This window comes from Acipenser ruthenus, chromosome 7 (assembly GCF_902713425.1).
Source record: "Acipenser ruthenus chromosome 7, fAciRut3.2 maternal haplotype, whole genome shotgun sequence".
NCBI lineage: Eukaryota > Metazoa > Chordata > Actinopteri > Acipenseriformes > Acipenseridae > Acipenser > Acipenser ruthenus.
The window spans coordinates 22,546,023-22,569,528 of NC_081195.1; the positions used below are offsets into that span (position 1 = coordinate 22,546,023).

Here is a 23,506-nt window from a genome sequence, read left to right on the forward strand (position 1 = left end):
TCTCTGTCACTGTTGCTGCCTTTTAGGTTGGTGACGGTGCGTGTACATCCCAGACCACCCTGAGAACAATACAGAAATATGGACCAACACTGTAGGGAGTGAGCAATAAACAGAATGGCACATGCAGTGGGAATGCCATTATCTTTCTCATTGTTAGGCGGTCGAGGGGGCAGTTCAGTCTCCGTGCCTCAAGCACCCTTTCTCTTTCTCTTTCCCTCAACCTGCCCTGTGGATACTAACCATTTTCCACACAGGCCACCTCCATGAACTTGTTGCAGAGGGAAGGGAGGACGATTTTTGGTAGCTTGATCCAGACAGAGACAGCCTAATGGCTTCTGACAGCTTGAATGAAGCAGGGTGGAAAGTCCTCTTTGCTCCCCCGACAGACTGGGAGCCCAGAGCTGCAGCAAGCTCAGGGGCAGCAAGTGTCAGGTCTGATTCTCGTCTTTTTCGTTTTGTGTGTGTGGGCGAGAGGGGGGAATTAAGACATGCTAAAATAACAACGTTAACAAAAACAACACTGAAAACACCGCTGGCAACATGAGGCTCGTCTCCCAGTGAGCTAACAATGTAAATGGCCAGGCATGGAAATAAGACTCCTATTGCACAGCAGTTTCACCCACTCCAGATTTTACTACAAGCTTGATTACCCACAGTGTGTATAGGTAACAAGCTCAGGGGTGTCTTACAAAACTCCCAGTAAAACCCGGAATGGAGCAAACTGCTATGCAATAATAATAATGACTTCAGCACAAGACCCGTGCTTGCCTCTTGACCTATAGAGCTTGGTCGACGGTTGAATGGTCAAGTCATTCGTCTTTGAACCGGATGGTTTGCGTTTCACGTCGAACCCTTTGTCTTTCCATTCACTCAATGAGCTGAGATTCCGGTTCCTTACAATGGTATGTATGGTTTGCGTCAGGATGATTGTTGCAGCCAGGACTTTGCCTGCTGCATCTGGGACACTCTGTAAAACGAGTGTCCTTATATAAGGCTGGTCCCATGGAGTCAGGTCTAATCTTACCAAGCACAATTGCGAGCTGTCGGACTCCAGGCAAATACGTTTCGCAAATTGGCTTTTTATCAGGTGCTTCCATACACGTTTCTTCAGATAAGTGACTCCCTTTTGATCCATCAACATCACTAGTGCTTAAAGAGGCTTTGTCTCGGCACAGGATAATTTGGATCCTTTTGATTTAGTATGAATCAGCCTGGGCACACTCACATTTTCTTTAGTCTTTGTGTCATTTTGTGTCAGCCTTTAGCTGTCTTCCAACTGTCACATTGACAACATATGAAAGAAAAAGGGGGATGGGGAGGGGCATTTTGTATGTTTTTCCACTACTGATATAATTTCCACTGACGTCTTATCTTATTTTCCAAACCAACTAAATTCTCCATTCCCCTCTGCGTACGTGACTAACAGCCTCAATAAGGCGCGACCCCTACGAGCTGAAATCGTGATTGCCATTCACTTCACAGACTTGCTTTCAAAATGTAATGATCTTTCACTACAGGCAGTGCGATTAGGGTGAAGTAATGGACCTAGTCACTCATGCAAGGGGAAAGCTGTGTGCAAGACCACCCCCTCACTGAAACCCTACAATAGATGAATATGACCTTCTTTCAAGCATTTGCCAAATATTTATCTTCCTGTTACTACTACCGACTAATGTATACAGTGCTATTATTAGATTTTGATTTTCACCAGTAGAAAGCTAACCCAATCTCAACACACCCTTCTCCTTTCCCATTGCAGCCTGTATTAACATCAGTCCTGCATATCAATAGAAAACATCATTCAATTTGAGCCAGTCACTCAGAGCTGTGAGTGGGGTCAGCACAGGTCAGTGTTAAGAAGGTATTCTTTATCTAGCGAGCGGTCAAACCAGTGCAGCTTCCTTGAGCAGCGCCTTTTAAATATTTGCCTGCTGTCATAAATATCTTCTGCATTTCCCTGCTTCGTTCCTTCCCTGTTGAAGATCCAATTTATTATTCTGTATGATTTTCCAGTGCTCAAAAGAGCCGACTCCCCAACGTTTCGCTGTGCTTTAACGTACCTTTGTCAAGGGAAAGCATGTTTGAAAACACAGTGGTGGTACTTATAGGCTTTTGATGCCATGGCAACTATGCTCACTTATTTCAATTTAAATCTAGTAATATGTTTGATGCCATTTACTATAGTTAATGATGTAACAATCTACTCTTCCTTTCTGCTTAAACATTCAGGCACCCTGGCATTGAGTTTATTTATCCATTTATTTTCCTTTTCTATATAGTACATGATCTAAATTTAAATCTTCTGTATTCTTTTATATAATGCTGTACCTGTCGCTCCTACATTATTTTGTTACATTTTTGATAAAATTTACTATAAACAAGATTGCAAGTTTTTTGAGTTTTTTTTTTTTTTTTTCAATTTTACAAATATTTGCATACTTTTTACAGGTTTTCATGTCCTATTGATTAGTTTGTTTTATATCCCTAATTTGTGTTTGATGCAATCCATTGGGACCCTGGCACTGTAAAATGCTCTATAAGGGTACAGGTTGAGCAAATCAACTCTTAAATTGTACTTGATTTGGTTGACGTGCACTGGAGTCTTGCAGCAATTCTCTGCTTCAATTCTTTTTGTTCTGTCAGTGTCGAACAATCCTCAATTAACATTCAGCCTGAAATTCTCTGTTCTGATGTATTCTCTCTCTCTCTGTTTCTCTGCCTCTGTGTGTGTGTCTCCCTCCCTCTCTCTCTCTGTCTCTGTCTGTTTCTGTTCTCTCTCTCTCACATTAATCTGTGGAATTCGATTGCAGTCCCAGGTCGCACTTTCTTTGCAAGGATGAGACCACATGAATTAAGAAGATGACAACAACTTGTATTTTTTCTCCTAATCTCGCCTAAAGCCATTACAGATAAAAAATATATATATATATATATATATATATATATATATATATATATATATATATATATATATATATATATATATATATATATATATATTTAACAGAACCAGACATAATGTTTTTTTTGCCTTATTGCCATGTCTGTATAGATGTATTTTGTCTGGCTGCTGGGTGCTGTAAAATGCTCTATCCACCCACCACCACACCCCCCCCCCCTGTGGCTACCAGGTATAGGATCTAAACCCAAACAGACAGATGTATTGAAGTGTGGCGTGGAGTCCATCATTCAACATTATGGCAACTTGACTTTGACGTTTCCTGTGGCTTCTGTTCTTATGAGGCAACAGCCAGCCCTTCCCCATTAAGTCTCTTTCACTGAAACCAGCAGAACACCAACACCATAATGTTTTTTAAATACATTCTTCAAATCTGGGCAACCTGCTCGAGATGTAAAATTGCATTAGTCTCGCTCGTCAGGTTACCTCACCGTAGCCACGCTCTGATGATCGACTCTCCTCCTGATGTAGGTCAAGATATTACACCCCCCCCCCCCCCCCTTGTCTTGAGGAGGTCCTTCTGCCAATTACTCAGGTGAGCACCCGACCACGCCCCCTAGGTAAATTCCGTTTAAGCCACGCCCCTTCAGTCCGGCGTTGGAAGCCACGCAAGACGGAGGCGAGCTCTGTTCATGTCTTACTTGTAAAATAACTAAGGTGAGTCCTACGTTAATGGCGTTGGTTTAGATCTTAGAAATATATAAAACAGGTATTTTTTTAACAAAGCAAAACCCTGTATTTCCACCTTGATTTTATAGAATTGGCTCGGGGCTGAAACAAGATAAAAGTTTTGTCCCCGTTTTATTAAGTTACTCTGTTCCGAATGTGTCTTATTATTACACAGTAATCGACCGGTTCACATAGTTCTTGTTCAAATAATTTAATAGTCTAATAGGACTTTTAATAAAACACTTGCATCCTTTATATAAATACTTCATGCACGAAACATAACCCTTGTAATGCATCGTTTTGAAGGGTATTTCAGAAGGAGCCTGCATACACTAGAAATACAGTATCGTCTCTTGCGTCCTGGATGCATTGTTATAAATTTTGAACTATTCCTAATCAAATATAACCATTGTGTAGTATAAGACTCCAATGCCTAACATTTCATTTTCCTTTGTGTTTTAGGAGTCGTGTGTCGATGCCTCTGCTCCTGTCCCGATTCGACTCGATACGGCTGCAAGCGTTCGTCTCTCGTAGACAGAAAAAAAGAAAACGCCATTTCTTAATGAATAACAACAATACACATGATTATGTAAAACCTCTATGTAAATGGTGCTTTTAAAACATCATGCAAATGTATATGTGATGCTTAAAAATGTCGAAAAATTAATCTTACCTAAGTTTCATTTGACTATTGAGCGGGCATGCTTGGAGTTTAGCCCACAGCTGTATCTCTGAATTATAATTGCAATAAAACAAGATTATACCGCATTAAATACATGCGTAATTTCAATACAACTATCTGTCTGTCTATGCCAATAGGTGCATGCCCATTATAAATGGTACTTGATTTCAGGCCTTGTTTGCAATGTTTCGCGTTCCCCTTGCAGAATTGACGCTGTGATCTTGTATGTCGGATGACACTCTTTGCTGTAACTTCCCCTTCAATAAAATCGCAGTTTGTCTTCTAAACCTGTTGTGTTTATTGTGTTGGATGGGTGGGGCAGACTCCAGCACCAAACCAAACTAGTTTGTCTATCGCTCGACAGCAGTGTGCGGAAACACCCCGCCGCTTCAATGATGACGCCTCAATCCCTTTATACTGCAGGACTGGGTTTATACCGTTCTGTGATACATGACGTCGTGCAGAAACGAAACAGGCAACCACCGAAACCAGCAATGCACAGCTTTATTGCAATCAGATAAACAGCATAAATTGTGATGAACATGCGTTCCAATAAAACGCGTGACAGCAATGACACGTCCATTAATATCACACACACATACCGCTTGGCGCTACTGAATAAGCGCGGTTATGAATTACACACGAAGAGGACTGGTTACACGCATCATAACTGCTTAATGAAAACGATACTGGCACGCAAGCGCGCCAATTACGGTATTTAATATTAAAGAGACATGCTGGAAATAAGTATTACAAGTACGATTGGGGTTGTATTACCAACACCACAATGTAGGAACAGGTTTCTTTCGTCTCTCCATTACCGTAATTTATTCTTATATATACACATTTTATATTACATTCAGTAACGGTGTGAACATAACCCCCCCCCCCCCCCAGTGGCATTACCGTAATTTATTCAAACACACACACACACACACATATATATATATATATATATATATATATATATATATATATATATATATATATATATATATATATATATATATATATATATATATATAGCGCGTGAGGCAAAGACTATAAATAGGGGTGGGCCAGGCGTTAGGGTTGCAGAGTCGCTCAGTGCTCTTGCCGGTCTCCTGCAACAGACGGACTGCACAGACGAAGCGCGGAAGAAAGCTGGGGAGTAAAAAAGGTAAGCTCCAATCAATGTGGGGTTTAAAATGCATTTATAAAACATTGCTGTGGACCTTTTAAAAACCTCAAATGTGGTGGAATTGAACACATTTATAAAACACGTTTCTTAGAACATTCAACACTGCATGTATAGTAGCCTACATAACTGTGTCTAAAACCAGGTCAGTGGAATGAACCTACCTTTCTGAGGCAGGCTTTTCTTTAAAAGTGAAACAGTGTGTCTTCAACAACCACGAAAAAACAGACTCCATTTTACAAAAAGGCTTTCCAAAGGTAAGGTTGTGTCTAAAATATAACGCCTGCACCCGCGACTGCTTGCAAGGTGTTTGTATGAGAAAATAGAAACTTATCTTTCGTAAAAGGTAGAGTTTTCGTTCAAGAGTTAAAAAAAAAACTGAGTCATAACACGCATGACTGAGCATTAACTAGAAAATAGTTTAAAAAGGCAGTTTCCTATTGCAAACATACAAGTTTTAAAAGCTCGTTTAAAGACTGTTTGTTTCAGAATACTTGCCTACCACCTGCACAGAAGCTCTTTTGACCAAACAGTCCCATTCCAATGCAGAATGGGTTTAAATGTTGTATAAAGCTGTGAAATGGCATCTCGCGTTTTGATGTAGATTTATTGTGTTGAAAGAAACAAAAAGAAGACTATTAAACCAAAGGAAAGTTCTCTAATCTAAACGCCATCAGAGCAGACACGAGTTCGCGCCATATTGGATATGGGCGGGGCTGAAGGACCAGGGGTCAGACAGGGAGTTCCGACAATGATTTGGCGCCACCGTGTGGACAACTTTAACATTACACTACATTACACCATTATCATGGTGGTCACTTACCCGGTTTGAGAAACAGGCACCCAGACACAGTCGTATCAGGTAAAGTTTTAATCTTTTATTAAGTTTTTTTTTTTTAAAATACAACAGGTGAATGAAAACAGGTTAAATACAGGTATTTAAAAAAGGGTACAAATTGTGAGTAATGCTTTTGCAGTAACAAATAAATGGCTAGTTTCTTCAGCATGTGTATAGCAAACACATTGAATGTTTGAACTTAAATGGTAATGTAATGCTTGTGGTTTTGAAACAGCAGTTTTATTTATTATATGATTTTCTGGTTATTTTTAAAGCATTGGGAAAACGACTACAAAAGTGCGCAAGGCGAGTGAAATATAATACGCGTTTGTTTTAGTGCTATATATATATATATATATATATATATATATATATATATATATATATATATATATATATATATATATATATATAAAAATAAATAAATAACTTTAGGGGTTGAGATTAGATCGTATTGGATGCAAGCCAATTATCAAATTAATTAAATACCTGTTAATTAAATTAATCTCAAAACAAACGTGAGTGTTTATATATAAAAAAGTATAAACTACACAAACATAAAATTGCAATGGCGATATAAAGCCGAACATTTTGTGAAACATTTTAAAAATAGGTTTTGAAAAAGAATAAGGTGAAAAACTGTTTGCTCACCGTCGCAAACCCGTTAAAATATTGCAAGTCCTTAAAAGACCAACTACGTTTAATTTAAAATCATGTTAGCGTTACGTAAAAACAATACGACGCCCCAAACCATCGACTGGATATTTCTATCGGGAAGAAAGAAATTATAACGTGGACGGCAAGTAGCGTGGTTTAGCACTTAACACCATGCACATAAAAAAGTTAATATGCCATTAGCTTACTCTAAAGTAACGTACACAAACTCTACCGGCTATAACAGCGTCCTCTTTTTGTGGAAGAGACGATTAAAAAAAATTAAATAAAAACAATAATAAAGCGAGCGGCGAGTAATCGCACCTTTTAAAACAAACGCGTTATTATAAAGCTGAAGTAGAACAACCAGACAACGAGTAATAATCAAATTGCACTTTGTAAAACCACACGCATTTAAACAGAGTAACGCGCACGTGCCACTTACCAATAGCAAACGCAGCGAATGTTTCAAAAACACATGCTGTCCCGGGAAGAAATCGTTTCCCCAACCTTACCCTTTTATACAGGGGCTAATTAACGTTCTTAAAAGGGGCTTGTTGTCTATATTGGCATTCTTAAAAGGGCAAGGTACAAAAAATGCCCCTGATTTTAATAGTGGTTGATTAAGATCGGTCTGTAATTGTAAATGGCTGGGGTGCAAATTGGATTGCACAGACAGGGCTCCGAACCAGCATGTTTGTAGAAAGTCAGATCCCCCGATTCATCGTGCAGTGATATTCATATTCCGATGGACAATGTTCCACAGCACCTGCTTTTTAAAACAACGAAAAGTCTTGTTAATTTAAACATTTGTCAGCTCGCATTTTCACTTGATGTTTTTTTCATAGTTGGGTGTGCTATGCTGGTGATAACATAGTTTAAACGTGTTTTAATTGTGGTTGTCAAATATATGCTTTGGTGATTGTACAGTGCAACATGAGGCATGTTATATTAAAGTATTTTTGCTGTGCTAATAACTGCTGTAGATGTATAGTCTCATTCACAGTAAAACAGTCCAGTGCATTACCTGTGGCACAGAAAGTTGTTTTTTTAGTGGTTGCTTGATCAGAATTGGACTGAAGATAGTCTGGAAAACAAAGAGAAAGACTGTTGAGAATTGCATTCAGTTTTGGAGAAAAAAAACATTAATTGAAGTGCTTTCTATTACAGTTAGTCACTGTGGTTTTAAATGATAGAACGAAGTATATAAAAAGGGTGTGCCTGTGTATTGAAACAATTTTACATGTAGGTACATATCATTTTATATTCTCGGAATATTACATTTTTATGCTGCAGTTGTTACTGTTACTTTTTTAAAAATATATTTTTGCTCATATTGCATTATTTATGAATCAATATTCCTATAAAGCCAAGTAATATAATTCCGAGTCCTTCAGGGCGATGGAACAAGAGAGAGTAGTGTGGAGTAGTGGTTAGGGCTCTGGACTCTTGACCGGAGGGTTGTGGGTTCAATCCCCAGGTGAGGACACTGCTGTTGTACCCTTGAGCAAGGTACTTTACCTAGATTGCTCCAGTAAAAACCCAACTGTATGAATGGGTAATTGTATGTAAAAATAATGTGATATCTGTATAATGTGAAATAATGTATAATGTGATATCTTGTAACAATTGTAAGTCGCCCTGGATAAGGGCGTCTGCTAAGAAATAAATAATAATAATAATAGAATGTCATGGAAAGAGTCCTGGCTCATTCAATGGTGATTTCATGCTGTATAGACCTGCTCATTGTTCTGTGTTTTAAATGTGCTCTGTGGTCTTCGATGGGTCTATAAATCACCCCTGTGGCACCAGGCTGGATTAATACGCAGTGAAAGAGCGCCGCTTTTCAGCTCCTCCGCTGTTGAGACTGTGAGCCCACACCGCAACCCCCCCCCCCCCCTCCCGTTTCATGGACTCAGTGGCGCTGGTTTTATTTTGTCACGCTAACCATACAGATGACACCTTTGATAACGGGCATGTAGCGCTGCATGAACCAATTATCAAATGCTGTTCATATTTCAATAATGTGTTTTGGGGAAGCTTGCAGGACGAAATGAAACCGGTGCCATCGAAACTGTGAAACGGCTTTGTAACGATGCTCCACAGGCTGCTGTCTGTCTAGAGCTCTCTCTGCATCAACCGGCTGCTGTCTGGCTAGAGCTCTCTCTGCACCGACAGGCTGCTGGCTGTTTTGTCACAAAGCTCGCTGCCTCAGTCATAAGGGGGAGGGGTTTGTGTAGAGCGCTCACAATCTCAACAAAGTACCGAAGCACAGTGTGGATCTGACTTTAGACGTGGACTCCACTCATCCACATGGAGACAAATGAATGCGTGAACCAAGGTTTCATTCATGGGTACATTTTCATAGCAACATCTATAAATCACAAAATTTAAACTAGGCATGATTATGTCAATTTTTTAATTAGCTTTCAGGACTTTTTTTTTTTTTTAATTCATTCACAGAAACTCCTTTTAACACTAGCATAAGTAAACTCTGATATGAACTGTATCGGTTTTGTTGTAATAATTGTATTGCTGTTCCAACAGCAAAATTGTACTGAAACTACTGTATTCTATTGCGATACCTGCTTCCACAAAATGACAGCTGTTCCCACACTAACTACAGCTGGAGATTGAACAGGCTAGCACCGTGCTTGTTGAAAATGAAGCTACTAAAATGTTAATAAACCTAACTATACAGAATTCAATAAGCCAATTCATTGCATGGCATTGGTAGCACGCTGGAAGGGTTTGATTGTGTCGGAGTTACGGTTTCCACTAGAAGAGTTTGAGTTATAAACTCAGACATGCCTGTGTCTCCACCCAAAATCCCAGCACAAGCGCACCTTCTTGATGTATTGCTAGTGTTGTGTGCTGTATTAACGAAGAGCAATAATGCACAATTAATCTGATTTACACATAACGTTTCCACGGGTGTGGCTTGATTTGTTTTTGAGGGTTGAAGAATTTCAAGTGTCGGTTTTGTTTTTTACTTTCACCCTAACAACTTTTTGGTAATGCACTAAATGATTGCTGAAGTAACTTTTGACTCGAGAACCTAGTTTCAGAGTCACGATTTGAATAGCTTTATTGCTTGGTATGAAGTTGGAAAAGTCTGTTTATTTATTGGCTGTAATACAGCATCAAACGACTGGTTAAACAATTGATACATATTGAGATACTGATTAGCAATATGCTAGAAATGGTTACAATCCCAAGAAGACCTTGAATAAACTATTTGCTGCATTGTAGTATTGAGTAAATAAAATAATTGCTGGCTAAATGCTCGATATTACAAATAAATTCTCAGCTATATGAGAAATAAGAAAGTTTACAAACGAGAGGAGGCCATTTGGCCCATCTTGCTCGTTTGGTTGTTAGTAGCTTATTGATCCCAGAATCTCATCAAGCAGCTTCTTGAAGGATCCCAGGGTGTCAGCTTCAACAACGTTACTGGGGAGTTGGTTCCAGACCCTCACAATTCTCTGTGTGAAAAAGTGCCTCCTATTTTCTGTTCTGAAATGCCCCTTTATCTAATCTCCATTTGTGACCCCTGGTCCTTGTTTCTTTTTTCAGGTCGAAAAAGTCCCCTGGGTCGACATTGTCAATACCTTTTAGAATTTTGAATGCTTGAATCAGATCACTTCTTTGTTCAAGACTGAATAGATTCAATTCTTTTAGCCTGTCTGCATACGACATGCCTTTTAAACCCAGGATAATTCTGGTCGCTCTTCTTTGCACTCTTTCTAGAGCAGCAATATCCTTTTTGTAACAAGGTGACCAGAACTGAACACAATATTCTAGGTGAGGTCTTACTAATGCATTGTAAAGTTTTAACATTACTTCCCTTGATTTGAATTCAACACTTTTCACAATATATCTGAGCATCTTGTTGGCGCTTTTTTATAGCTTTCTCACATTGTCTAGATGAAGCCATTTCTGAGTCAACATAAACTCCTAGGTCTTTTTCATAGATTCCTTCTTCAATTTCAGTATCTCCCATATGATATTTATAATGCACATTTGTATTGCCTGTGTGCAGTACCTTACACTTCTCTATTAAATGTAATTTGCCATGTGTCTACCCAGTTCTGAATGCTGTCTAGATCATTTTGAATGACCTTTGCTGCTGCAACAGTGTTTGCCACGCCTCCTATTTTTGTGTTGTCTGCAAATTTAACGAGTTTGCTTCCTATACCAGAATCTAAATCATTAATGTAGATTAGAAAGAGCAGAGGACCTAATACTGATCCCTGTGGTACACCACGGGTTACCTCGCTCCATTTTGAGGTTTCTCCTCTAATCAGTACTTTGTTTTCTACATGTTAACCACTCCCTAATCCATGTGCATGCATTTCCTTGAAACCCTACTGTGTTCAGTTTGAAAATTAATCTTTTATGCGGGACTTTGTCGAAAGCTTTCTGGAAATCTAAATAAACCATGTCATATGCTTTGCAATTATTCTTTGTCAGTGTTGTGTCCTCAAAAAAAAATCAAGCAGGTTAGTTAGACACGATCTCCCATTCCTAAAACCATGCTGACTGTCTCCCAGGATACTGTTACCATATAGTTAATTTTCCATTTTTGGATCTTATAGTTAACATATAATAGAAGTCAGGCTTATTGGTCTGTAGTTACCTGGTTTGGTTTTGTCTCCCTTTTTGTGGATCGGTATTACGTTTTCAATTTTCCAGACTGTCGGTACAACTCCTGTTTGGCGGTTTGTAAATAACTTATTTTATTTCTGAGTACTATTGGGAGGATCTCATCCGGCCCAGGGGATTTGTTTATTTTAAGAGCTCCTAGTCCCTTTAACACTTCTACCTGTTATGCTAAAGTTATTTTAAACTGGATAGGAACAGGTCGACATGTGGGGCATGTTGTCTGTATCCTCCTTTTGTAAAAACTTGTGCAAAGTAATCATTTTTAATATATCTGCTATTTTTTTCTTCGTCTATGATTTTGCCATTTGTGTCTCTTAGACATTTAACCTACTCTTTGAATGTTCTCTTGCTGTTATAATATTGAAAAACATTTTGGAATTGGTTTTAGCCCCCATAGCAATATTCATTTCTATCTTTCTCTTGGCCTTTCTAACTTCCTTTTTGACTTTGTTTGCAGTTCCAAGTACTCTTTCTGTGTACTTTTGTTATTTGTCCCTTTTTAAAAAAACATTTTAACCATTTTGTTTTAGATTTGTCTACTTTTTGGGATGTAATTGTTTTGCGCCTCTAGTACTACATTTTTAAAAAACAGCCATCCTTTTTCTGTTTGTTTTCTCTATTTTATTCCAATCTACTTCTGTTAGTCTTAACCTTCACAATTGCTTTTCTAAAATTGTAAACTTTACCTTTTAGTCATTTACTTTTTGGGTTTTAAAAATCACTTAAAATGAAACCATGTTGTGGTGTGAGTTTGCCAGTGGCTTTCTGACCTCCGTTTTATTTATTCTGTCTTCGTTATTTGACAACACTAAATCAAGGCATGCCTCCCCTCTAGTCGGTGCCTTGACAAATTGCGTTAGGAAGCAGTCATTTGTCATTTCCACCATTTCAATTTCGTCCGTCGTGCTCCCCACTGGGTTTTCCCATTTTGTATGGGGGAAGTTGAAATCCCCCATTAGTATGGCTTCTCCTTTTTCTACACTCATTTCTAATGCCATTGTAAAACAGATTATTTTGCTTGGCGTCTGAATTTGGCGGTCTATAGCATGCTCTTATTATGCCCTTTTTGAATTTCTCCATTCAGACCCATTGATTCACCTTTGTTTTCTTTGTCCAGATTTAAAACCTGGGCTTCAAGACTATTTCTTATGTATAGCGCTACCCCTCTGCCTCTTCTGACCTGCCTGTCTTTTTTCTATACAGTGTGTACCCACTAATATTATATTCGTCTCCATCACTCAGACAACCAAGTTTATGTAACATCTATCACACTGTAGTTACTTTAGTGCAGTAGCTTCAAGTTCTAACATTTTGTTTGAGACTTCTAGCATTTAGATACAGTGCCTTGCGAAAGTATTCGGCCCCCTTGAACTTTGCGACCTTTTGCCACATTTCAGGCTTCAAACATAAAGATATGAAACTGTAATTTTTTGTGAAGAATCAACAACAAGTGGGACACAATCATGAAGTGGAACGAAATTTATTGGATATTTCAAACTTTTTTAACAAATAAAAAACTGAAAAATTGGGCGTGCAAAATTATTCAGCCCCTTTACTTTCAGTGCAGCAAACTCTCTCCAGAAGTTCAGTGAGGATCTCTGAATGATCCAATGTTGACCTAAATGACTAATGATGATAAATAGAATCCACCTGTGTGTAATCAAGTCTCCGTATAAATGCACCTGCACTGTGATAGTCTCAGAGGTCCGTTTAAAGCGCAGAGAGCATCATGAAGAACAAGGAACACACCAGGCAGGTCCGAGATACTGTTGTGGAGAAGTTTAAAGCCGGATTTGGATACAAAAAGATTTCCCAAGCTTTAAACATCCCAAGGAGCACTGTGCAAGCGATAATATTGAAATGGAAGGAGTATCAGACCACTGCAAATCTACCAAGACCTGGCCGTCCCTCTAAACTTTCAGCTCATACAAGGAGAAGACTGATCAGAGATGCAGCCAAGAGGCCCATGATCACTCTGGATGAACTGCAGAGATCTACAGCTGAGGTGGGAGACTCTGTCCATAGGACAACAATCAGTCGTATACTGCACAAATCTGGCCTTTATGGAAGAGTGGCAAGAAGAAAGCCATTTCTTAAAGATATCCATAAAAAGTGTCGTTTACAGTTTGCCACAAGCCACCTGGGAGACACACCAAACATGTGGAAGAAGGTGCTCTGGTCAGATGAAACCAAAATCGAACTTTTTGGCAACAATGCAAAACGTTATGTTTGGCGTAAAAGCAACACAGCTCATCACCCTGAACACACCATCCCCACTGTCAAACATGGTGGTGGCAGCATCATGGTTTGGGCCTGCTTTTCTTCAGCAGGGACAGGGAAGATGGTTAAAATTGATGGGAAGATGGATGGAGCCAAATACAGGACCATTCTGGAAGAAAACCTGATGGAGTCTGCAAAAGACCTGAGACTGGGACGGAGATTTGTCTTCCAACAAGACAATGATCCAAAACATAAAGCAAAATCTACAATGGAATGGTTCACAAATAAACATATCCAGGTGTTAGAATGGCCAAGTCAAAGTCCAGACCTGAATCCAATCGAGAATCTGTGGAAAGAACTGAAAACTGCTGTTCACAAATGCTCTCCATCCAACCTCACTGAGCTCGAGCTGTTTTGCAAGGAGGAATGGGCAAAAATTTCAGTCTCTCGATGTGCAAAACTGATAGAGACATACCCCAAGCGACTTACAGCTGTAATCGCAGCAAAAGGTGGCGCTACAAAGTATTAACTTAAGGGGGCTGAATAATTTTGCACGCCCAATTTTTCAGTTTTTTATTTGTTAAAAAAGTTTGAAATATCCAATAAATTTCGTTCCACTTCATGATTGTGTCCCACTTGTTGTTGATTCTTCACAAAAAATTACAGTTTCATATCTTTATGTTTGAAGCCTGAAATGTGGCAAAAGGTCGCAAAGTTCAAGGGGGCCGAATACTTTCGCAAGGCACTGTACATACATTTGAATGGCTGTCTTACCTGAGTTGTTGTCCTTGTTTTGATGTGGTCTCCCTTTTGTTTTCTCTCTAGTTTTATATGCTTCTGAACCTCCTCAAGGATCCTTTCTCTGAGTAGATTGGTTCCCTTTTTGTTCAAGTGCAGTCTGTCCCTCCTAGTTGTTGTAGAATGTGCTCCAATGTTCAAGAAAGGTGAAGCCTTCCTGTGTGCACCACGATTTCAGACATGCATTTTGATTTTGTATTTCCAGCTGTCCATATGTCCTTTTGCAAGGTGCCGGCAGTATCCCAGAAAATACCACAGTTTTGGTCTTGTCTTTTTAATTTCCTTCCTAGCTCTCTGAATTTGTTTTGCAGGGATCTTGGCCTGTCTCTTCCAATGTTGTTTGTACCGATGTGGACGACTACTACCGGGTCGTCTCCTGTTCGTTCTAGGAGCCTGTCCACGTTCTCAGTGATGTGCGTGACAGAGGCTCCTGGAAGGCAGCACACTGTTGTAGTAAGGGGGTCCAAACTGTGAACTGAACTTGCTGTGTTTCTCAATATGGAGTCCCCAACAATCATGACCTCCCTCCTTTTTGCTGCCTGGCCAGCACTGTTTATAGGGTCCTGGATGTTGTTCCTTTTGTTCTCTTGATGTTGGTTTTGATCATCAAAATTTTGAAGTGGCTCGAATAACATGGCATGCTTAAGTATTCATTATTTATTTATTTTTTGCTGCATCAAGCCTCAATTTGAATGTGAAAAGTAAACCTATTGTCACGTAGGCAAATGTAATCCTATGTGAACATTTATTGAACAACTGTCTTTGGATCACACTGGTGTTGACATGAATACAGAACAAGCACTCTTAATTCAAATCTGCCCTGCAAAATAATAAACTCTGTAAAGAGGAAGTGAAATCCTTGTTCCACAGAGCAAACTGTGTATGAATAATCTGGAGGTCCCACTAATTTATCAAGTTATTGAAATAGATGCATCTTCAGCATAACCTGATTTTATTCACTCCAACAAATTCCCAAATTAGAACATCTAAGGCTATACTAACAACAAATCTCTTATTTATTCTCCCTTGTTTTATTGTTCTCCCTATTAAATTTTATTTTTTCCCCCTCTTCCTTTTCGCTGGCAAAATCATCACTCTACTGCTGAGCTGGAAAGCTCCCAACAAGACAAGCCTGGCAATGTGAGAAGAAGCTCAACATGAGAGCGACGCTCGGAGTGACCCGCTGCGCTGCTGCTGCCTCCCTCGCTTCTGACCTTCCAAGACTGGAGAGGAGAGGGGATGAACTGGAACAAAACCGAGCCGCTCCAAGCATGGCTCTCCAGAAGAGAGAGCCGCTCCAAGCATGGCTCTCCAGAATAGACAGCAGCAGACAGGAGACCTCCAGCAAATGAAGGAGCCCCAACAAGAGCATTGCAGCCCCCTAATCTCACTGCTGCAACAACGAGATGAGAGAATGAGCAGCTCCACACAGAGCTAGAACAAACAGAGGAGCAAGGAGAGAAACAGAGCTTCACAACCTCCAAAAGAACAGAGAGCAAACGCAGAGCTTCAACCTCCAAAAGAACAGAGAGAGAGAGAGCAAATGGAGCTTCAACCTCCAAAAGAGCAAACCCAGAGCTTCAACCTTCAAAAGGAGAGAGCAAGCACAGAGCTTCAACCTCCAAGAGAGCAAACAGAGCTTCAACCTCCAAAAGAACAGAGAGCAAACGTAGAGCTTCAACCTCCAAAAGAGGGAGTAAACACAGCTTCAACCTCCAAAAGAACAGAGCAAGCACAGAGCTTCAACCTCCAAAAGAGAGTAAGAACAGAGCTTCAACCTCCAAAAGAGAGTAAGAACAGAGCTTCAACCTCCAAAAGAAGAGAGAGCAAACAGAGCTTCAACCTCCAAAAGAACAGAGAGCAAACAGAGCTTCAACCTCCAAAAGAGAGCAAACACAGAGCTTCAACCTCCAAAAGAGAGCAAACGCAGAGCTTCAACCTCCAAAAGAGAGCAAACGCAGAGCTTCAACCTCCAAAAGAGAGCAAACGCAGAGCTTCAACCTCCAAAAGAGAGCAAACGCAGAGCTTCAACCTTCAAAAGAGAGCAAACACAGAGCTTCAACCTTCAAAAGGAGAAAGCAAGCACAGAGCTTCAACCTCCAAAAGAGAGCAAACGCAGAGCTTCAGCCTCCAAAAGAGAGAGAACAGAGCTTCAACCTCCAAAAGAACAGAGAGCAAACAGAGCTTCAACCTCCAAAACAGAGCAAACCCAGCGCTTCAGCTTCCAAAACAGAGCAAACACAGAGCTTCAGCCTCCAAAACAGAGCAAACACAGAGCTTCAACCTCCAAAAGAGGGAGTAAACACAGAGCTTCAACCTCCAAAAGAGAGCAAACGCAGAGCTTCAACCTCCAAAAGAACAGAGCAAGCACAGAGCTTCAACCTCCAAAAGAACAGAGCAAGCACATAGCTTCAACCTCCAAAAGGAGTAAGAACAGAGCTTCAACCTCCAAAAGAACAGAGCAAACAGAGCTTCAACCTCCAAAAGAGAGCAAACACAGAGCTTCAACCTCCAAAAGAACAGAGAGCAAACAGAGCTTCAACCTCCAAAAGAACAGAGAGAGAGAGCAAATGGAGCTTCAACCTCCAAAAGAGAGCAAGAACAGAGCTTCAACCTTCAAAAGGAGAAAGCAAGCACAGAGCTTCAACCTCCAAAAGAGAGCATGGCTCTCCAGAATAGAGCAAGCACAGAGCTTCAACCTCCAAAAGAGGGAGTAAACACAGCTTCAACCTCCAAAAGAACAGAGCAAGCACAGAGCTTCAACCTCCAAAAGAGAGTAAGAACAGAGCTTCAACCTCCAAAAGAAGAGAGAGCAAACACAGAGCTTCAAACTCCAAAACAGAGCAAACAGAGCTTCAACCTCCAAAAGAACAGCAAGCACAGAGCTTCAACCTCCAAAAGAGAGTAAGAACAGAGCTTCAACCTCCAAAAGAAGAGAGAGCAAGCACAGAGCTTCAACCTCCAAAAGAAGAGAGAGCAAACAGAGCTTCAACCTCCAAAAGAGAGAGAGAGCAAGCACAGAGCTTCAACCTCCAAAAGAGAGAGCAAACACAGAGCTTCAACCTCCAAAAGAGAGCAAGCACAGAGCAACCTCCAAAAGAACAGAGAGAGGAAACACAGTGCTTCAACCTCCAAAAGAAGAGAGCAAACAGAGCTTCAACCTCCAAAAGGAGAAGCAGCTGAAATGAACACATCAGAATTCAACTCCAAGACTTTCCACTAGAGTTGGATCAACCGCTGTACCAAAAAATAAATCAAAACTACAACCTTCCAGAGAACTGGTTTATTCAAGGTGGTCAGATCAGCTCTCAGACCAAAGACTGCCACTTCGAGCTGAAATGAGCTCTCCAATCACAAGCAGTACTGAGACGGAGAGGATAAAAGAAGCAGGAAGCCAACTCTACAGGGAAGAGGCATGGCTCTGAGATAGACTAACGACTCCAAGAATCCTTCCGACATTAAACCAAGTGTGTTTTTGTTTTGTGCTGAAGGTGGTAACAGTATTTGACACTTCTAAAGAAACCCCCTCCCTCCTCCTCCTCACAGCTCCACCACCTACGAAGCTTGTCCAGAGAACTCTGTAGTGCAACACCCACCCAGAACTTCAAAACACTCGCTCCAAAGATGAGGCAGAACTTGCAAGAAACTACTTCATGGTTAACTAACCAAGAAGAGAAGATTATGAAACAAGTAACAAACCCACTTGAATCCCAGAGGGGGTGGTGGGCAGCTGGACCGCAATGGAAAAGGAACCCCCTTTTTGAGAACCAGCAGACAGACCAAGAAATGCAGCCTATGTCACTTTGAGAGTGCTTTTAGTATTCAAATGCAAACATAAAGAAATATGTAGACTCACAAACTGGGAAGTTGCATATTGTTAGACATTTAGAAATATATAATAGATGCATTAAGAAATAAAAATGCATTACATTCTGCCATTTCAGACTTTGGGAAGAGAGTAGCACTGCAGAAGGGAAGTGTGTGTTAGCTTGGCGCCAAACAGTGCGCCAGAATGGTTAATGCATTGATGAATGTTTTAGTTGAGACTCTGACAATGAAAGCCATGGGGATCATTAATTAGTCATTAAGCAGATGCTTTTATCCTGGCTTCGAGAGTAGGGGTTGAACTATGCATCAACTCCTGCATCAATAAAGCAGATTTGTTCTGTACTGTTTTGTGGTGAGCAGCACTATGATGTGTCTAATTTTACAGAGTGATACCAGGGAAGGTCGTTCCATACCATGTGCTGCTATTTTCTCGGACATTGTGGAAGAGCCACATGGGACTTGCCTGCAGCAAGCTTTGTGACAAAACAACCAGACAGCAGCCTGTCGGTGCAGAGAGAGCTGTAGCCAGACAGTGCACCTGCTCCAATCTGCTACCATGAACCCATTATCAAAAGCTGTTTAAATATTTTGAGTTGTGTATATTTATTGGATTAGCGTAACTGAATAAAGCCGGCGCCATTGAGCCCTAGGAACACGCTTTGTAACGATGCTCCAAGTGGAGTCTGGGACCTCGACTCTGGAAACGAAGAGTCATTCATTCCCTGTGACCGACAGAGGCCGAGAGTAATGTCTAAATCACCGGTGATTGTATCGTGTTCATCTCTTAAAGTGACTCTTATTGACCAGGATTCCTTTTCTTTCTTGAACCCATGCTTGCTGCACTTTGCCCTTTTTACTTTTAGTGAGGATCTGTTTCCATTAGGCTGCATCTCAACTACAAATGGAATGCTGCATTTAAGATTCCAGCAAAATGTAAAGACGGGTATTCCATAGTGGCATGTGTGCTGCTAGAGGGATTGTCCGAACCAATTCTCACTCTCCCAGCTGCGTTTCAATTTATGCACGTTTTATTCTACTGAAATGTAAGGATGTGTAATCCTGCACATGCTGGAGACTGTTGTAAGGGTTGATGTTATTAACCTATACTCTGATCAACCACAGCTGGACTTCTAGAGTATTTACAGCACTGTTAATGGAACTACCTTAGGGTTATGTTTGCACAAATCGGTTATATTTGAAATGTCTATTGTCACATTGATTTGAGGGTGATGTGCTTGTAACCTCTACTTTCTAACATTGTAGTACCATGAGTTTTATGTTGTGCTCATGGTCTTGTGTCACACTTCAAACAATACAAGCCTCTACTGCAATGCAATACAATGCATCATATAAGAAAGTGTTACAATCCACCCCAACACCATGAAACATGACACCCCTGATCATTAAACCTGAAGACTAGGATGAGTGGTGAAGACTCATCTTGAGAGTGATGTGCTGGTAACCTCTCCTCTCTAGCGCCACAATGCACATCTACAGACTAGGAGGATGAGTGGTGAAGACTCATCTTGAGAGTGATGTGCTGGCAACCTCTCCTCTCTAGCTCCACAATGCACAGTAACTGTCGCATAGTGTTGGTGTTTTTTCACTGTGTGTTATACCAAATTTAACCATAAAAATCCATCAATGTAGCTCTCGCTCCTGACATTTTAATGTATGCAGCTGTACTTTCGTGAAGTCACCTGATGTATTGTGTTGTCCATATGACAGACCAAGTCTTGATAATGACAGCCTTTTATAAAAGTGCCATTGGCCTTTTTCAACAGTTCTGCTCCCTTGCATTTACTTTTGCCCAGTGAAGTGTGAACCCCAGCCAGCCTCCTGTCTCTGGTAGTGTTTTTAATAAATCAATGCCTCCCTGAACACTGTTTAAACCCCATCCGCCTCCACAGAGCTGGAATGAGCTTCTGAAACTCCATTCAGCACCATCTCCACTCTGCTGTGTGCAGCAACACAAACCTTCCAGCCGCACAGCCTTGCAATGCAACCATGTTTCTATTTGATTCAAAGTCACAAGTTTAGAAAAAGGTTAACTGTGGATTAATCCGTGCACTGACCTTTTGAATTGATGGTTGGAAGGTGGTGTGGTCACTCCGCTAAGAGAAAGGGGGCTCCCTCCAGCCCAGGACAGGCTTGGGACGATAGCAACAAAAGAGAAACGATTAATCTTGCAACATGTCAGTTAACATCTAATAAATGGGGACTATTTCTCATGAGACTAGTTCTGAAACGTGTTTTTGTCTTTTTGGATCTTTATTGCCCCCAGTATGTCGTGGAATTCTAGAACAGACACTCGTGGGAAGCTACTTCAAGATGCAGGTAAGTGGTTTTATTTATTTTATTAACGTTTTTTTATTTATTTTGTCATGGTTTGATTTACACCTTAATGTTGCACCCCTAATGCACATCTATAAACTAGGAGGATGAGTGGTGAAGACTCATCTTGAGAGTGATGTGCTGGTAACCTCTCCTCTCTAGCTCCACAATGCACATCTATAGACTAGGAGGGTGAGTGGTGAAGACTCATCTTGAGAGTGATGTGCTGGTAACCTCTCCTCTCTAGCTCCACAATGCACATCTATAGACTAGGAGGATGAGTGGTGAAGACTCATCTTGAGAGTGATGTGCTGGTAACCTCTCCTCTCTAGCTCCACAATGCACATCTATAGACTAGGAGGATGAGTGGTGAAGACTCATCTTGAGAGATGTGCTGGTAACCTCTCCTCTCTAGCTCCACAATGCACATCTATAGACTAGGAGGATGAGTGGTGAAGACTCATCTTGAGAGTGATGTGCTGGCAACCTCTCCTCTCTAGCGCCACAATGCACATCTATAGACTAGGAGGATGAGTGGTGAAGACTCATCTTGAGAGTGATGTGCTGGCAACCTCTCCTCTCTTGCTCCACAATGTACAGTAATTGTATGCTGCTCAATTAAGGCATTGGTAAAACATACTGAATGACAAATATAACCAGTAAGATCCATCTATGTAGCTGTTTCTCTGTCATTTGAATGTGTGCAGCAGTGCTGAAACTCAATTCAACACTATACCTACTCTGTTGTGTGCAGCAACAAACCTTCCAAACGTATAGCCCTTGTTTTTAGTAGTAAAATCTCACATGTTTTACTTGTCTCCAGAAATCTTTTTCATGGTTTGTTTTATTCCCCCCCTCCCAAAAAAATATTTTGCAAACAAAATCCTGCCTCCATTTTTTTCTCTATTGTGCCCCCTAAATTTTTTAGCAAAAAAAAAAAAAAAATCCCTGCCCAAATTTCTCCCCAAATCCGTCCCAACCTTTGCTCCCAAAATGACATTGCATTACGATGGGTTATGTTGTGCTTTTGGTCTCGTATCAATTCAAACGATACGTGCCTCTATTGCAATACAATGCATCATATAAGAAAGTATTACAATCCACCCCTACACCATGAACCATGACACCCCTGATCATTACACCTGAAGACTAGGAGGATGAGCTGGCAACAGCCTTGCAATGTGCTTGCAACCTCTCCTCTCTAGCTCCACAATGCACATCTATAGACTAGGAGGATGAGTGGTGAAGACTCATCTTGAGAGTGATGTGCTTGGTAACCTCTCCTCTCTAGCTCCACAATGCACATCTATAGACTAGGAGGGTGAGTGGTGAAGACTCATCTTGAGAGTGATGTGCTTGGTAACCTCTCCTCTCTAGCTAGCATAGTGTACAGAGGTGTAACAATACACTAATGTCATGATACGATGGGTATTGCGATATGCAGGCTGTGATGCAATGCAAGTGATGTCCTGACATCAACCTGTATGATGCATAACATGAACCTACTTATTCTTCATTCAAGAAGCACTTGGTGACCTACAATGCAATGAGCTATACTGTGCTTTTGGTCTTGAATCGCAATATATATATATATATATATATATATATATATATATATATATATATATATATATATATATATATATACCTCCTATTACAATATGTCATGTAAAGAAAGTGTCATGATTTATCATTTTGCACCAGTGAAGCGTGAACCCCCAGCCAGCCTCCTGTCTCTGGTAGTGTTTTAATAAATCAATGCCTCCCTGAACACTGTTTTGAAACCCCTCCGCCTCCACAGAGCTGAAGCTTCTGAAACTCCATTCAACACCATCTCCACTCTGCTGTGTGCAGCAACACAAACCTTCCAGCCGCACAGCCTTGCAATGCAACCATGTTTCTATTTGATTCAAAGTCACAAGTTTAGAAAAAGGTTAACGGTGGATTAATCCGTGCACTGACCTTTTGAATTGATGGTTTGAAGGTAGTGTGGTCACTCTACTAAGAGAAAGGGGGCTCCCTCCAGGGCAGGCTTGGGACAATAGCAACAAAAAAGAAATGATTAATCTTGCAACATGGCAGTAAACATCTAATAAATGGGGACTAGATCTCATGAGACTAGTTCTGAAAGGTGTTTTGTCTTTTTTGGATCTTTTTTGCCCCCAGTATGTCATGGAATTCTTGAACAGGCGCTCGTGGGAAGCTACTTCAAGATGCAGGGGAAGTGGTTTTATTTATTTTATTTACGTTTTTTTATTTATTTTGTCATGGTTTGATTTACACCTTAATGTTGCACCCCTAATGCACATCTATAGACTAGGAGGATGAGTGGTGAAGACTCATCTTGAGAGGGTTGTGCTGGTAACCTCTCCTCTCTAGCTCCACAATGCACAGTAGTTTAGTTTATACTGTCAAATTAAGGCTGTCATTCAGTGTTTTTACCAAACATAACCAGAACTAATCTCTACAGGTCCTCAGTCAGGAATGCAGGTTGGGAGTCCACGCCTGTAGCAAACAGGTCAAATACATTTGAAGGGGGAGCTTGAGATATCAAATCTCAACTTTACTGCAAGTGTCCAGAGAGACTCCTTGAATTGTTTTAAAGCAGCTACAGGGCTCAGAGAATGAGTGGTAGAGATTAATTGAGGGTGATGTGTTTGTAACCTCTCCTCTAACGTTGCA

The 23,506-nt window shown here is 40.6% G+C and overlaps 1 protein-coding gene and 1 long non-coding RNA gene across 4 annotated transcripts in view; one reads left to right on the top strand and one right to left on the bottom strand.

The window, feature by feature from the left end:
* Positions 1 to 5,344: 5,344 nt before the first annotated feature.
* The window catches only part of LOC117415814 (nesprin-2-like), a 38,150-nt gene continuing 19,988 nt past the window's right edge, over positions 5,345 to 23,506 (bottom strand). The window contains exons 15-18 of one of the 3 annotated variants that reach the window (XR_009329080.1): positions 22,787 to 22,856; positions 20,566 to 20,640; positions 8,007 to 8,066; positions 6,764 to 7,748 (exon numbers count right to left, since the gene is read on the bottom strand). The gene's annotated coding sequence lies outside the window, so the exon portion shown is untranslated. Of the gene's footprint in view, positions 5,454 to 6,763; positions 7,752 to 8,006; positions 8,067 to 20,565; positions 20,641 to 22,786; positions 22,857 to 23,506 lie in introns of those variants that run through there. The other 2 variants (XR_009329081.1, XR_009329082.1) reach the window with 2 other exon arrangements.
* Positions 5,379 to 16,237, top strand: LOC131737462 (uncharacterized). Its single transcript, XR_009329083.1, has 2 exons — positions 5,379 to 5,469; positions 15,778 to 16,237. It is a non-coding gene; the product is annotated as an uncharacterized LOC131737462 (long non-coding RNA).